The sequence below is a fragment of the Dermacentor albipictus genome, chromosome 5, assembly GCF_038994185.2.
Source record: "Dermacentor albipictus isolate Rhodes 1998 colony chromosome 5, USDA_Dalb.pri_finalv2, whole genome shotgun sequence".
NCBI classification, from domain to species: Eukaryota; Metazoa; Arthropoda; class Arachnida; order Ixodida; family Ixodidae; genus Dermacentor; species Dermacentor albipictus.
The window spans coordinates 119,583,837-119,598,272 of record NC_091825.1 but is presented as its reverse complement, the minus strand read 5'-3'; the positions used below and the strand labels follow the sequence as shown (position 1 = coordinate 119,598,272).

The window sequence follows — 14,436 nt, the reverse complement described above, 5'->3', positions numbered from 1 at the left end:
GTGCAAAACGTGTCATCCAATTTTTTATAAACAGATTACAGAGCTTCAAGCAGTATTCAAGAATACAAATGCTTTGTCAGTGATAGCAACCAATGGCTGACTGACGCATCTTTAAGCACGCCTTATTATATGGAACGCTTCTGTAATTTGACGTGATCGTTTATTTTTACTCGAAAAAAAATATCAGTGTCAAAATATACCGGTTCACAATGACATTGGTTGCAATGGTTAACAAGCGCGAATGATTTTCTTTCACAGTCGCACTTGTCTAACCAGTGCAACCTACCTCATTGTGAACCGTTTCGCTGAAACATATGTAATTGTGAACCATGAAACTATACGCTCAATATTTTACTATCTCTCATTCTGTGCAGCCAGAGTACGAAGGAGCAAAGAATGATTTCATGATCAGACAATATTTAACACACATTAAGTCAATGCGAACACTGTGAAAACGAAGTATTTGTACGCTTCTTGTTTATAGCAACTTCAAGCGAACCGCATGACGCGGGGCAGCTGACAAATGTAAGACAATCGTTTTTAAAACATTTCACGTCGTTACAATTCGCGCTATAATAACCTGCCAGAATGCGGCGTAGGAAGAAATAAGATAACATCAAAATAAAATGTTTATGAAAAATGATGGAAAAGAACATACCTTTTATTTAGTTTGGAGATAGAGAAAACTTCGGCGCATAGCAGTCTTGAGGAACAGCTATTCGCTACTTGTGCAGTGTAAAACACGGACAGTGCCAATATTGAATCACTTCACACGACACTGCATCGCAGCTGGCAGAGAAGTTCCAGAAACGCTCACATCAGGGAACGATGAAAGCACCGTGGGCTTCGCAAACACCTTGCTGGCTGGCTTGGATTGATGAATTAGCCACAACACATCATAAGAATAAAAAGCAGCAAAAACAGCTAGATTGCTGCTACAATACGCCACGAAACACCTACACCGCTCGACCGTACCATGCCGGCGTCGCAAAAGAACTGATGGCGATTGCGATAGTCACCCTCTTTGCCTCGACTCGGCCAACTGTCAAATTTTTGCGCATGCGCGGGAGAGGCATGCTACATTCTTTCCATCCACCTGCTTCGCCTTGACCGCCGCGGAACTAAAGCCCCTCTTTAAGCCGGAACATGCCCCCCCCACCTCTTCCCCAGTACTTTGTGATGGTTGACTCACACCTAGACATTCGTCGCCTCTCAGTGAAAGTTGTGGCCGGCCTTTTGTACGCACCCCTTTCTGGGAACTGCACTTAGAGGGAGGAATGCGCCTCATGGCCGACGCGACGTTGACAAAAAAAAAAAAACAACTGACACGACAGCCGGCTTATTTTGTTGGGTATTTAGGGGCTGTATAGTTTTACCTTTCTAGACAATTATTGTTCTGACAACCGACTTTTTTCTCGAAATGTAATAAACGCAGAAAAATATCATATTGGGTAAATTATGTGGTTATTCTATTTTGCGCAAGAGCATCCTTTAGCACTTGCTGCTTTCAAAGACAAAGCTTTGCTCCCTAGCGCCATGCGGTGAAGCACATTGTAGTACTATTTTTATAGTTAAATACATGTCCAAAGCGTGGCGGCTATGACGTTAGCAGTTTTCAGACGCCCGAAGCACGGCAAAAGCATGGCCTTTGATATCCTGGCTCTTGGTATACGGAATGCCATTATTACGGATGTCATGATGACCCGTTGTCGGAACTCAAAATTTTGTCGCCGTGTTGTGGAGCAAGATCACTGAATGTTAAGAGTGCATAATTATTTCTTTTCTATCTGTTTTCACACAGCAAGCTACCATAGCCATAAAGCACATCAGTTGACATAGTTACTTTGCCTTCACTTTGATGCAATGTCCATTTCCTTTAATGTGCAGCAGCCGTCAGTAGGAGGAAGGGACGAAAGCGTGCGAATAGGAACGCGTAGAAAGCTACATTTTTTTATACAGTAAGGGTAATTTAATTATTTTTTCACAGAAAGATGTTACTTGCACAGAGTTCAGCTTTTCTTTCTATTCGAACTGTGCGCTTCTCAGGTCAATACTCGCTCTCACTCAGCAGCAGCTGTATTTTTCAGCCTTTTGGACATTTGAGCGGCAACGTTCCAGCGCCGTGTTACCATGAGTTTCGGCTCTTTTTATTCTTTTTAACTAATATCTTGACACTACTATGCTGACACGTTCGAGCTTAGGGCGTACTATTTATATCGCAGAGTGCACTGACCTGATTATCTCGTTGCAAAGCTAATTGGTGGCATTGAAATAGCAGTGTGTGGTAAGGGCAAATTTGCGCTCCAGCCCCGCGCCACACCACCCGCCTGCCCGCACGCGTGTGGTCGGGTGAAAATTTGCACATTTCGTAGACTGGTACAGACATTTCGGTTTACACTGCATGTGCGAGCCCAGTGTATGCCAAAATTTGTGAACCAGTGGGTGAAATGTACAGTTTTCTGCACGACCGCACGCGTCACGGCTCAAGCGTAAATCGGCCTTTAATTAACCAGCCCGAAGGTCGGGATAAAGCTCTGCAATTGGTGCACGGCCTGCACAGTAGTCCGCTATCAAACCGGTCAGGTGGTGTAGCGCAAGCAAATTTTCTCGGAGTCTGCTGACGTCACCGCACGCTCACGTAGTCCAGTAGAACCTTTAGAAAGATTAGTTCTAACAGTTTACGAAGATATTTCTTTAAACATTTTAGTACCGCTCCGTCAACAACTCGCTACCGACTTGGATTGGGACTATGATTTAAAACAAAGAGCTTGACTCCTGAGTATGTCATATGTAGGCATTAATGTGTGTTAGAAAAATTTATCAAAAACTCTCAAGTTACTTCCCATTCTAAATATTTTTCGGCAAACAGTACGAGCTGTGGACCTATTGAGGATACATGTCCTTCAAACAAAAAAATATAGTTCGATGACGTATAGTAAAACATTCTTTACACAAAAGTAACGAGCCTTGTGACGCACTACTAAAGTGGTTATAGAGACAAAAGCTAGAAAAATACATGTTGATGGGGACCTTAAAATATTCTATATGCAGAAGTAAGAAGGAAGTCTTTTACGGTGTATTAAAAATATTCTTTATACAAAAATAAGAAGGAAGTCTATTAACGGTGTATTTAAAACATTCTGTATACAAAAGTAAGAAGAAAGTCTGTTAACAGTGTATTGAAAATATTCTTTATACAAAAGTAAGAAGGAAGTCTTTTAACGGTGTATTTAAAACATTCTTTATACAAATGTAAGAAGAAAGTCTGTTAACAGTGTATTGAAAATATTCTTTATACAAAAGTAAGAAGAAAGTCTGTTTACAGTGTATTGAAAATATTCTTTATACAAAAATAAGAACGAAGTCTATTAACGGTGTATTTAAAAGATTCTTTATACAAAAGTAAGAAGAAAGTCTGTTTACAGTGTATTGAAAATATTCTTTATACAAAAGTAAGAAGAAAGTCTGTTAACGGTGTATTGAAAATATTCTTTATACAAAAGTAAGAAGGAAGTCTGTTAACAGTGTATTGAAAATATTCTTTATACAAAAGTAAGAAGAAAGTCTGTTAACGGTGTATTGAAAATATTCTTTATACAAAAGTAAGAAGGAAGTCTTTTGACTGTGTATGAACAAATGTTACTAGAATGTAAATGTAAATAGACTGTCAATAAAGTAAATAGAAAGTTGGTAGGAGTTCTAAAGAATGTTAACGTTCATTTTTATAAGGGCAGCTACGTGTAGTTGGAACTTAAAGGAATCGATGGCGGTATATACTTAAGGCGGGAGCTACACCTACGTGTAGTTGGAACTTAAAGGAATCGATGGCGGTATATACTTAAGGCGGGAGCTGCAGCTACGTGTAGTTTGAACTTAAAGGTATCGATGGTGGTATATACTTAAGGCGGGAGCTGCAGCTACGTGTAGTTGGAACTTAAAGGAATCGATGGCGGTATATACTTAAGGCGGGAGCTACACCTACGTGTAGTTGGAACTTAAAGGAATCGATGGCGGTATATACTTAAGGCGGGAGCTGCAGCTACGTGTAGTTTGAACTTAAAGGTATCGATGGTGGTATATACTTAAGGCGGGAGCTGCAGCTACGTGTAGTTTGAACTTAAAGGAATCGATGGCGGTATATACTTAAGGCGGGAGCTGCAGCTACGTGTAGTTGGAACTTGGACAGCTGAGGTATTTGCCAGCAATTAAGTGTCCTGGAACGAGGACGCGCCGGCGGCCCAGGTTCAAGATGTCGCCTGCTCTTTTGATAAATAGTTTATTGCTGCTACTATACACTTTAGAGGAGCACCGGAAAGACGACGGGAAAGGATGAAGGACGCATGGTTCCAGCGTCCTTCCTGGTAATTAGATCCCTAAATCACAATTTCATTGTTCGTATGTGTGCTTCGCCATTTGCCGACCACCTTCGCTAACGTCCCGATTGGCGGGCAGTTGTTACGAACAGTTATATATCGTAAGAGCTTCTTTGTAGATATGGTCCTAAACACTTTAATGACCTGTAGCCTCTGTGTTCTTCTGAGCGTTTTTATGCGTTGCATATTGCAATCACTCAGTTCAGCCCTTGGGCGCGGCCGGGCAGCCACCATTGAGGGTATGAGCCATTGTTCATTGCTGCGCGTCTCATATGTGGGTCCATTCTCTTTTTAAGTTTGCTATGTTTGTTATTAAGTTGCTTCTATTTTTATGCGTTGCATATTGCAATCACTCAGTTCAGCCCTTGGGCGCGGCCGGGCAGCCACCATTGACCTTTAGCGCAACCACGTGACGTGACGTCACGACAGCCGGAGGAAAAGCTGGGCCCCAACTCGCGCAATATGCAACGCATTCTTGGCTTAACCAAGCTAAGCCTGGCCATTTTTTTTTCTTGCTCTCTATGCGCAGTATATGAGCCTGCTCATGATGTTTGTTTTAGAACGAAGTTCTTAAGCGCCCGTTCCTGCTTTGGGCGTCGGCGTGCCTCGTCCTTCCTCGAAGTAACCGAGCGAGCGCGAAGCGCAGCGGGGAATGAAAGAAGGCGATAGCGAAGAGAGGGCGAGGAGGAAAGCGGAGAAGGAGGTTACAGTGAAAGCATGAGGTGGAAATCGGAGGAGGGGAATATGGCGAAAGGGTGAGGAGAAAAGCAGAAGACTACGGTGGCGAAAAGAGCGCAAGAAGGAAAGGGGAGGAAGCCGCCTTGAAGCACCGCCAGATGGCGCTCACGTCCCCGCATCCGCGGCAGCTCCAGCCGTCCGGAGTAAAAAAAAAATGGCTGTGGCTTAGGCAAGGTTAAGCCCAGGATGCGAAGCATACTAGCCTTTATTTTAGTTGTTGAACCACTGTTTAGCCTGGTGAACTGCTGTTGCTTGGCTATATTTGGTTCGGCTAGACGAAGAAACAACTCATGCGTTACTCTGCTTCGCCTTCAAGAGTGGAACGCGACAGCGTTCCCGTCGACCCGCCAAGGGGTGTAAGACAATGAGCTACGGCGCAGCGACCACGCGCCCCGCATTGGACGCGGTGAGCGTCGAGCAACGCAGCGTTCGGCGCGGCAACGAAATGTGCGGCTGAGCAAGCGACGCACGCCTGAGCCTTAGAAACAGCTCGTTTCTAAGGCAACACCGCATTCACTAGAGGCGCTTTTGTACCGCTTTGAAGTATCGTACTCGTGGCGCAGTGGTAGCGTCTCCGTCTCACACTCCGGAGACCCTGGTTCGATTCCCACCGAGCCCATCTTGCAAGAGTTGAGCCAAAGCCACTTCTCCTCTGTCGTGACGTCACGGTGTCACGTGGTATTGAAGGCGACACCGCCGCGCCTGAGTAGCTCGGTTGAGCTCTCGTAATATGCCTCGCATAAAAGAAAAGAACCAGAAAGCTCGTCTTCGCGCACAGCATTCACCGCGAGCGTTCGCCCGTAAAGATTACGGCTGCATTATCGAGTATCGTAATCGTCGGAGAATTTTTCTTTAATGATAACGATAGAGGGGACTTGTATTTTTTAAGCGTAAATTAGATAAAAGGATTATCCTGGGTGTACAAGTGCATCGCGCCACATCACTATTTTGTGAAAAATATTAAGATTTTAAAAAAATATTGTAAAATAATCTACCTAGCTAACGTGAAAAGCTATTCAGGTTATACAAAGTGGCATTTTGTGGCCCTGCCGTAACGATTGGCTCCAGAAACAGTGCCTGTAGTTACTGCGCGAACGGAAAGCTCTCCCCTCATTCATTCTCCTCCCATTTCGACTTGGGAGGCGTCGTGCTGTAATGGAAGCGGTTTGTGTTTTATTCGTTCCTTGAACCCTCGCCGGCAGCTTTAATTGCTTCGAAGACAAAGGAAGAAAGTGTCGAGAACCGTCGCATTATAGTCGGCAGTACGCTGGCACCCTGTGGAGCCTTAAAGACAAAAAGAGAGAAAGAAAGGAAAAGAAAAAAAAAGGAATCAGGCAAGGGAACAGCAAAACCGAGGCCCCGTGTCCTTTTGGTCGGCGCAGAGAAACCTCGCGAAACCGTTGACCGGAGCCGGTTGGCTCTTGTCTCGCCTTTTTAACTGCATGCCACTACAGCGTGAGCAGTGTTCTCTAAGCAATGCACGCCTGTCCTTTAGCCTCAATTAGAAAGGGAGGTGACCGCAGACGGCGACTACGTGTTCTGCGTCAGGTCGCTCCAACTACAGAGTTTATTATACAAAAAATACTATAGGGGATTCTGACGCGGCGGAGCGGGAGCTGGAAGTATAATGCGGCTATAATTGCTCGTGAGGGGCATTTCTGAAACGTTCTCAGATACAGCCATCTTGTCAATTCTGACTGGCTCGCAAGGGTGCTACGACCCCTGTGATTGGCTCAAAATGCAAACATGGTTGACTTAAGCAACACAGTGGCATTTGACAGCGTTCCAGGATGGCACCCTGCAGCAGCATGAGAAGTATCGTTATATATAGAGTCGTATCATAAGAAGCCAACAAACACTGACACCAAGGACAACATAAGGGAAAAACTTCTGCTTAATAAATGAAATAAAGAAATGATAAATTAATGGAAATTAAAGTGGATGAAAAAACAACTTGCCGCAGGTGGGAACCGAACCCACAACCTTCGCATTTCGCGTGCGATGCTCTACCAATTGAGCTACCGCGGCGCTGCTTCCCCATCCACTTTCTTGGGTATTTATGTGTACTAGCAGAACCCTGGGAGTGCGAAATGCGAAGGTTGTGAGTTCGGTTCCCACCTGCGGCAAGTTGTTTTTTCATCCACTTTAATTTCCATTAATTTATCGTTTCTTTATTTCATTTATTCAGTACAAGTAATTTCCCCTATGTTGTCCTTAGTGTCAGTGTTTGTTGGCTTCTTATGATATGACTAATAAAAATCGAGACCCTCGGTTAACCCCCTTTCTTCTCGTTTATATATATATATATATATATATATATATGGGCGGATTTGCCTGAACTTTGTACTTCTCTTTTCGAACGGCTTCGTGGCTTTGCAACTTGGATAATTTTCAGCAAAATATTTGGTAGTAAACGCGACAAATTGCAGCGATTATGCATGTTCGCTAAGTCTTATTGCCTTCACGCACTGAACGACGATTTCTTCAGGTGAGGAAGTTACAGCGCAATAAGTAACGCCGCGAGAACGTCTCAAGCCAAAAGCACGAAGAATAGACAAATCCATGTACTATATACACCCAGCATTTCCGAAGGGCTGAGCAGTCTCCGAGTCAGCTGTTTCATCGAGTAATTTTTATAGGCAACTGTGATTCCAATAAGTTATAAATAACCGCGCGCTGCCCACAAAGGGCACTCATTCGGTTTGTATCGGCTCGGCTCTTCTCCTTCGTCTTCTTTCATGGCACATAAGTGCAGTCGGAGATCCATGATGAGCTCATAGCGAGATTTAGATTAGGGGAACGCTAGCATTAGGGGTCCCCTAGCACCACGGTACTGCGCATGAGCAGACCGTCTGCGCATACGCAGTACTGTGTTCCCAAGCGCTAGGGGGCCCCAAACGTACACTAGCGTCAGTGGCGTAGCAACAGGGGGGGCCGGGGGGCCGTGGGCCCCGGGTGCAAGGGGCCAGTGAGGGAGGGGGGGGGTTGTCATATACGTCTGAAGACACCCCTCTTTCCGCCGGCTACACCCAGCGGGGGGGGGGGGGGGTGACAGAAGACCTAAGGGCCCCGGGTGCCACGTGACCTAGCTACGCCACTGACTAGCGTGCCCCCAATCTAAAGTACCGTAATACCACCATCGCTGCGTGCCTTCTGCAACACTTTTTCCCCCTGTCAAAGCATCCGTTGAATTGACCTAATTGTCATAAGCGCCGAATCACTTCTTCTCATCGTGATGGTCATAATCAGAGGACGTGCACACTACTCACGATCGGTATACGTAGCAGTCATTCAACTCATTCACGCCGCGCAGTATGTCCAGTCGGCGCCATGTAACGCTCGTCTATAATACGTCTAGAAGTAGACGTCAAAATGAATATGTGTTTCATCGTCAATATATGTGTAGTATTTTGTTTTCTATCCTTGCCTAAGCCATTCCTGTACCACTGATCGACAAGATATTAGTCTGCTCATAAGAAGATGTAGTCTATCTCCGCTGATATTGAGGCATCATAGTTTCTCTTCGCTGCGCACTATTCCGTTCGTAGCTCCTCCAACAACACAGCTGTCTGTTTCGCCAGTTCAAGACTCCCTATAGTAATCCTGCCGAGCAAGCGCCGTCAGTAATACCAGCGGCCTTGGAGATGAAGCGCTAACTCTGTGATCCGTATGGCCTGGCCAATGTAGGATATTCTGTGTCTTGGTTCGTTGTCGAATGACAGGTGATGCATCGTCCTGATGAGACATAAAGGTGCTATCAGCTATATCCTTTCCAAGACCGTATATATCCGAGACCTCGGCTTTAAATTTGGTCAATAAGTGGGCACAGCGTTCTGTGTCGTTCATTCTCCGTACCCGCCGTGATGACTAAAAGGCTATGGCGCTTTGCCGCTGAGCGCCAGGTAGTAGGTTCGACTCCCGGCAGTGGCTGGCGAATTAGAACAGGGGTGGAATGCGAAAGCGTTCGTACATGCCGAACTGAAGGGCCCTGTGTGTGCATGGGTGAAAGTAGTTCGGAGTACTACTACGCTGCGGTGTTCCTCACGGAATCTGTATTTGTCACATGAGGTTAACACCCTTCAATCAATCAATCAATCAATCAATCAATCAATCAATCAATCAATCAATCAATCAATCGATCAATCAATCAATCAATCAATCAATCAATACAGTGAATCGATCAGCGAATAGACCTATTGCCCGCGTGTACTCTTCGTTTTCTGTCCTTGTCTTAACACAGCCCAAGAATCATGACTGTCCACAACATAACAAACAACTTTTTTTATACTACACAGTTTTAAAAATGTTTTCGGTACCATTGCATATATACTTAAACGCAAGCACTTTGCGAGACACTGGGGTGCGCGTCCCTTAATATACATTGTTTAACGAAAGACCCTGCTCTAACGTATGGGAACACAAATGTAAAGGTTGAAAAATAATAATAATAATAATAGGACGCTGTCTGGTGCAATGGCGAAATATCTCCAATCCAAGACACTCAATCAGCAACCATCGCGACATTTCTGTGCCGACGCGTCTCGTCAGTTCCCGCGCGAACACCAGAAACATCCAATGATTTTACGATGTGCACGCGCTCAGTATTTATAACTAATGTTTCAGGTGAGTTCAGGGGGAGCAAAAGCTTATGTCACCATTTATTGACCATCACCGATGGCGAGAGCGCAGCCATCGGCACAATTCACACCGAATCGGGAGCCACGGGTACTGCATTGTTCGACGACGCTTTGTCATAGCGTACGTAAACATCAGTTAAAATTCATCATTAGCGCACAGAGCAGGCGTAGCGAGATCTACGATACATCTTTGCGTATACGTATATAATGCGGTTACATTTGCTAGCAGACGCTGCTCTAAAGTTATCTAACGACACGCGGCTATATAACGCATCAAGCTTTAATGTACGATCGAATGGGGCTGGGTGAACCACGGCCTCCAAGATTGGCGCGCGCCGGCGCGCGCCAATCTCGGAGGCCCTGAATGCACTTTACGTGTTCGTGGACGACCCACCGCGTAGCGCGGCGATCGATAGACGGTACAGGGCTGAATTATGTGCACTGATTACGCAGCGCCTGCGGAAAGCTTAATCAGCGTCTCTGTGCTTATCGCGATATGCCCGAGAGAACCCGGAAGCTAATTGCGCGTGTCCCAACCCGCCCCTCACAACGCGCCTTGTATCCTGCGCAGCGCGATAAGGGACGCTTTCTTTTTTTTTACTTCTTCCTTTAGCGACGTGACCCAAACGATGCGAAAGACTGGTGCGAGAGCGAAAAGACGTGACTATCCTGCCACACCCTACACGCATGCGGCCTCAGTAGCAGCAGCAGCAGCAGAAAGAGTGGCACTGAACTGACTATATAAGCGAGGTTCCCCGCCATTCGCGAATAAAGCACCCGCGGAAACGTTTCCATCTTAGCAACGGATCAAAGTGGCCGCAAACATGCGCGGCTGAATTAAATTTCGCGAAGCGAACGCCGGGTATCGATCAGGTCGAGGATGTTCAAAGGAAACCGCCCATATATACCGGTCATTCTCGTCGCTTGTATACGTAACGAACGTCTTCTGCGAGGGCTCGGACGGCCACGAGGGCTCACTTTGAAGTCGAAACGCACAAAATTATTGGTCCTTGCTGCCTGTCGTCACGGTGGAAACGAGCTTAAGCCCTTGAAGCTTACCTTTCTTAAATTACGATGCTTCTGCCATAAAACCTTAACCCTTCTTGGATTGTAGCGCGAAGTGAAACACACACACACACACACACACACACACACACACACACACACACACACACACACACACACACACACACACACACACACACACACACACACACACACACACACACACACACACACACTAGGACTAGAAGACAGGACGAGCGCCAGTCTGTCTAATCTTCTAGTCTGTGTGTGTCTCACTTCGCACAACAATCCAAGAATACTTATAATACCAACTCGCCCAACGTTCTACCCTTTTACCTTGACCCTTTATGGTTCGAATGGTTATCACTGAAGGGAGAATTTTTTTTCGCGCACGTGAATAATCAGACACAGGTAAAACTTGAAAAAAAAATAACAACAGAAAAGATCATGCAGATCGAACACACATGTCGGAATCCATGAGAACAGAAGCTTCAGTCAAGCCGTATACATTAAACACTGCATACAACTAACGGCGGTGCGTACAATCGTGTTTACTTCCGTCCTACGCAGCGCGCAACCTCATGCATGCAGTTATTGTGTTCATCATCCACCGCAAAGGTCACAACTTGAATCTTGTGCATTATTTATGTCTATGCATCGCACCGCTCGCAAGCTGTGCCGAAATGAAAGCACCAAAAACACGCGCATGAACAGTGCTTAAGCAGTGACGTCTCCAGGCAGGTCGAAGGCGATGTACTACGATGCCCGTTGAGGGCAGAATGACGTACGACAGATGTACGCAGAGAAAAGTACAACACGTATCAAGTAACATTCACGGATTATGTACTTCTATAGTGTCACAGTTGGACATACATGTGCACAATCTGGAGTCAATAATGGGCACAACCACCCAGAGACACATACCGAATTAAAAAAAAAGAAAAAAAAGAGAAAGGATTGCGCAGATTCAACTCACGGGTTGGAATCTGAGAAGCGAAGCTTTCACGAAGCGGTTAACAAAACGCCATGCCAACGGATTATGTTCTGCACGGCGTTTCGCACCATAGCGGTTACCTACCTGCCAGTGAAGGCCCAGCAGCAGACAGCACCTCCACGCCAAACTCGCGGAAGGTACACAAGCTGCGAAACCTTCGCTTCGAGATTACCAGCGGAGGTTTCACTTGCTGCAGGCTATGGCTAGCAGTTAGCTCACAAAGGCAAAGCGAAGCGCGTTGTCAAAATCTCAAACTGCAGCGTAAACATCTGCAATAGTTAAGACACTCCCGTCTCCTATGTGACCTTGTTTTTTTTTTTTTTGGAGGAGTGCTACTTCTCGAAACTGGTGATGCTGTCGGCGCTCGTCTCTAAATAAGTAAATAAATAAATTAATAAATAAATTGTAGCGAAGAGATTGTAGAAGAGACGCTAATGGCTCCCGGGCTCTGCCAAATAAACACCTTTAGAAAATAAATAAATAAATAAATAAATAAATAAGTTCGCACAGGAACAATGGCTGTATCCGGAGGAGAAAGCCAACAGAAACTTCAGTTGTCATCGGAGCGCGCGACATGGCGCTCACGACCGCTGACCCTCCCTCCCCAACCAATGCCCCAACAAAGCCGGAAAAAAAAAAAAATGGAGCCGAGAGAAGACGACTCACTTCGCTTTCGACTGAGCCCGCGAGCGCTGCCGGCTCAGCGCCCAACGCACTTCGTTAGAAGACGAAACTTCTTGCCTATCAATGCTATCGTTATCACTGATAAATAGGATGCGCTATACGAAACGTCTACGATAGTCAACGTACTTCCGTATCCTATATAATTTTTTTAAGAACGCTACTTCTCAAAACATGGTGACGCTGTCGGCGCTTGTCACTGAATAATAAATAAATAAATAAATAAATAAATAAATAAATTCGCACAGGAAGAATGGCTGTGCGAATTTCCGCACAGCATTTCCGAGTGACGAAGGCGCACACAATGGCGACCGCCGTCGAAGCAACGCGCGGTTTCTCGTCGCAACACTCACCGTATATGCGTGCGATCTCCAATGCGAGTACGGGACTTGGCATTGCGCAGGAGAAGCCCGGGAACCGTAACACACCGACGCACCATCCGTGCCGAGGATAACGGAGCACTCACGCGTTGTCGAAACATTTGTGGAGCCGAGGAGACGGAGGTCGCCCCCCCCCCCCCCCTCCATTTTCCGCTCTTTTCCCGCCAAAAAGTCAGCTTGGCAGGAAGCGCAGAGAGGTCAACACGCACCGCTTCACATCGACGGCTCCTCACGGACTGATCCGTTAATCCCTACTACCGTAACGTTATGTCGTCTGCTGGGGAATCACCCGCGCCTGGCGATTCAATTCAACCAATTAGGGCATTCGTATGCGCACGGCACCCAAGACCAGCCGAGAGGCCGGGCCAATGACCGTACGCTGACGACAGCGCGCTCCCTGAAGACGGGGACACGGTGATGGAGCCGGGACCTGGCGGCACCTTCTGGGGTTGTGGGGGCGCCAACGCCATGACCAGTGATTCCCTATGCATGACAGTTCGATGTTATTCTGCGGTCGTGGACCCGAATAATGGTTCGATAACGTTATTTTGTGTTCCTCGGCCGATTAAATCGTGGGTTGTTGCCGTTCCTACGTTCCTTCCGGTGTCATAGTGGGCTGTGCGGAATCTCTACCTGTCGCGAGTTTAAACAAACAAGGAAGGAATGACAGACGGTCGTTTTCAGCTGCATGTCTGTCTGGTCGCCATTTCTGTGACTCTCCCCGGGGAGTATTATCGTGTCCGCACCAATGGACAGGCCAACGTGCGGCTGGGTCTCGTTTGTGTGAGGGATGATTTCCATTTGTACACCTTCTTTGGTGTTTCTCGCGGTTTCGTCAGAGGATAGAGGAAGGGCAGATTTACTGAGCGCGCTGTCTCCTGGCTGTAGCTCTTTTTTGACGCCAACACTCGGCCAGCGGACGCACTGAAGAATACCCGTCGTGTAGTATAGGGAAATTCATGGGATATACAGCTTGGCGCGGCTATCGTCGCGGTCGTCGTATAACTGATCGCCCGGTGGCACGACTCCTGTTTAAAGCTATGCTTTCGCTTGTCGGGTGTCGCTATAGACCACCCTCAGAAACCGTAACGGCAAATACCGACGCACAAAAACAATACAATTGAACTATTGACGTGAGTTCTTCGCTTTCCCTCTGTGAAAACAAGTGTAGCCTAGTTTCAAAGTTTAGTTCTTCACGAAAAAAAAAGAATGTTTATATATTTCACAGCTCACTGGGAAATTCAATGATTTTTCTCTTGAATGGTTTGATGCGTCTTGGAGGGAAGGGGGCCGTAGCTTGGTGAGGTGCGCGTCACTTGTAATATCCGATGCTATGCGAGAAAGCTATTATTATTATTATTATTATTATACGTGCGATCATTTCGTGTATTGTGCGATCATTTCGTGTATTCAACACGTGTACGCGCGTGCGTTTTTTTTTCTTTTGTGTGCGTGTGTGTGTGTGTGTGTGCGTGTGTGTGTGTGTGTGTGTGTGTGTGTGTGTGTGTGTGTGTGTGTGTGTGTGTGCGTGCGTGTGTGCGTGCTCGCGCGCGCGTTGCTCATTCGGTGGCGTAGCCACGAATTCTTTTCGAGGAGGAGGGGGTGTA

General features: G+C 46.3%; 1 protein-coding gene and 1 non-coding gene across 3 annotated transcripts in view; one reads left to right on the top strand and one right to left on the bottom strand.

Moving 5' to 3' along the window:
• The window catches only part of LOC135916244 (transcription factor GATA-4-like), a 206,220-nt gene that overhangs the window by 112,483 nt on the left and 79,301 nt on the right, over positions 1 to 14,436 (top strand). The window lies entirely within an intron of this gene.
• TRNAS-CGA (transfer RNA serine (anticodon CGA)) lies at positions 7,067 to 7,139 on the bottom strand. Its single transcript has one exon. It is a non-coding gene; the product is annotated as a tRNA-Ser (tRNA).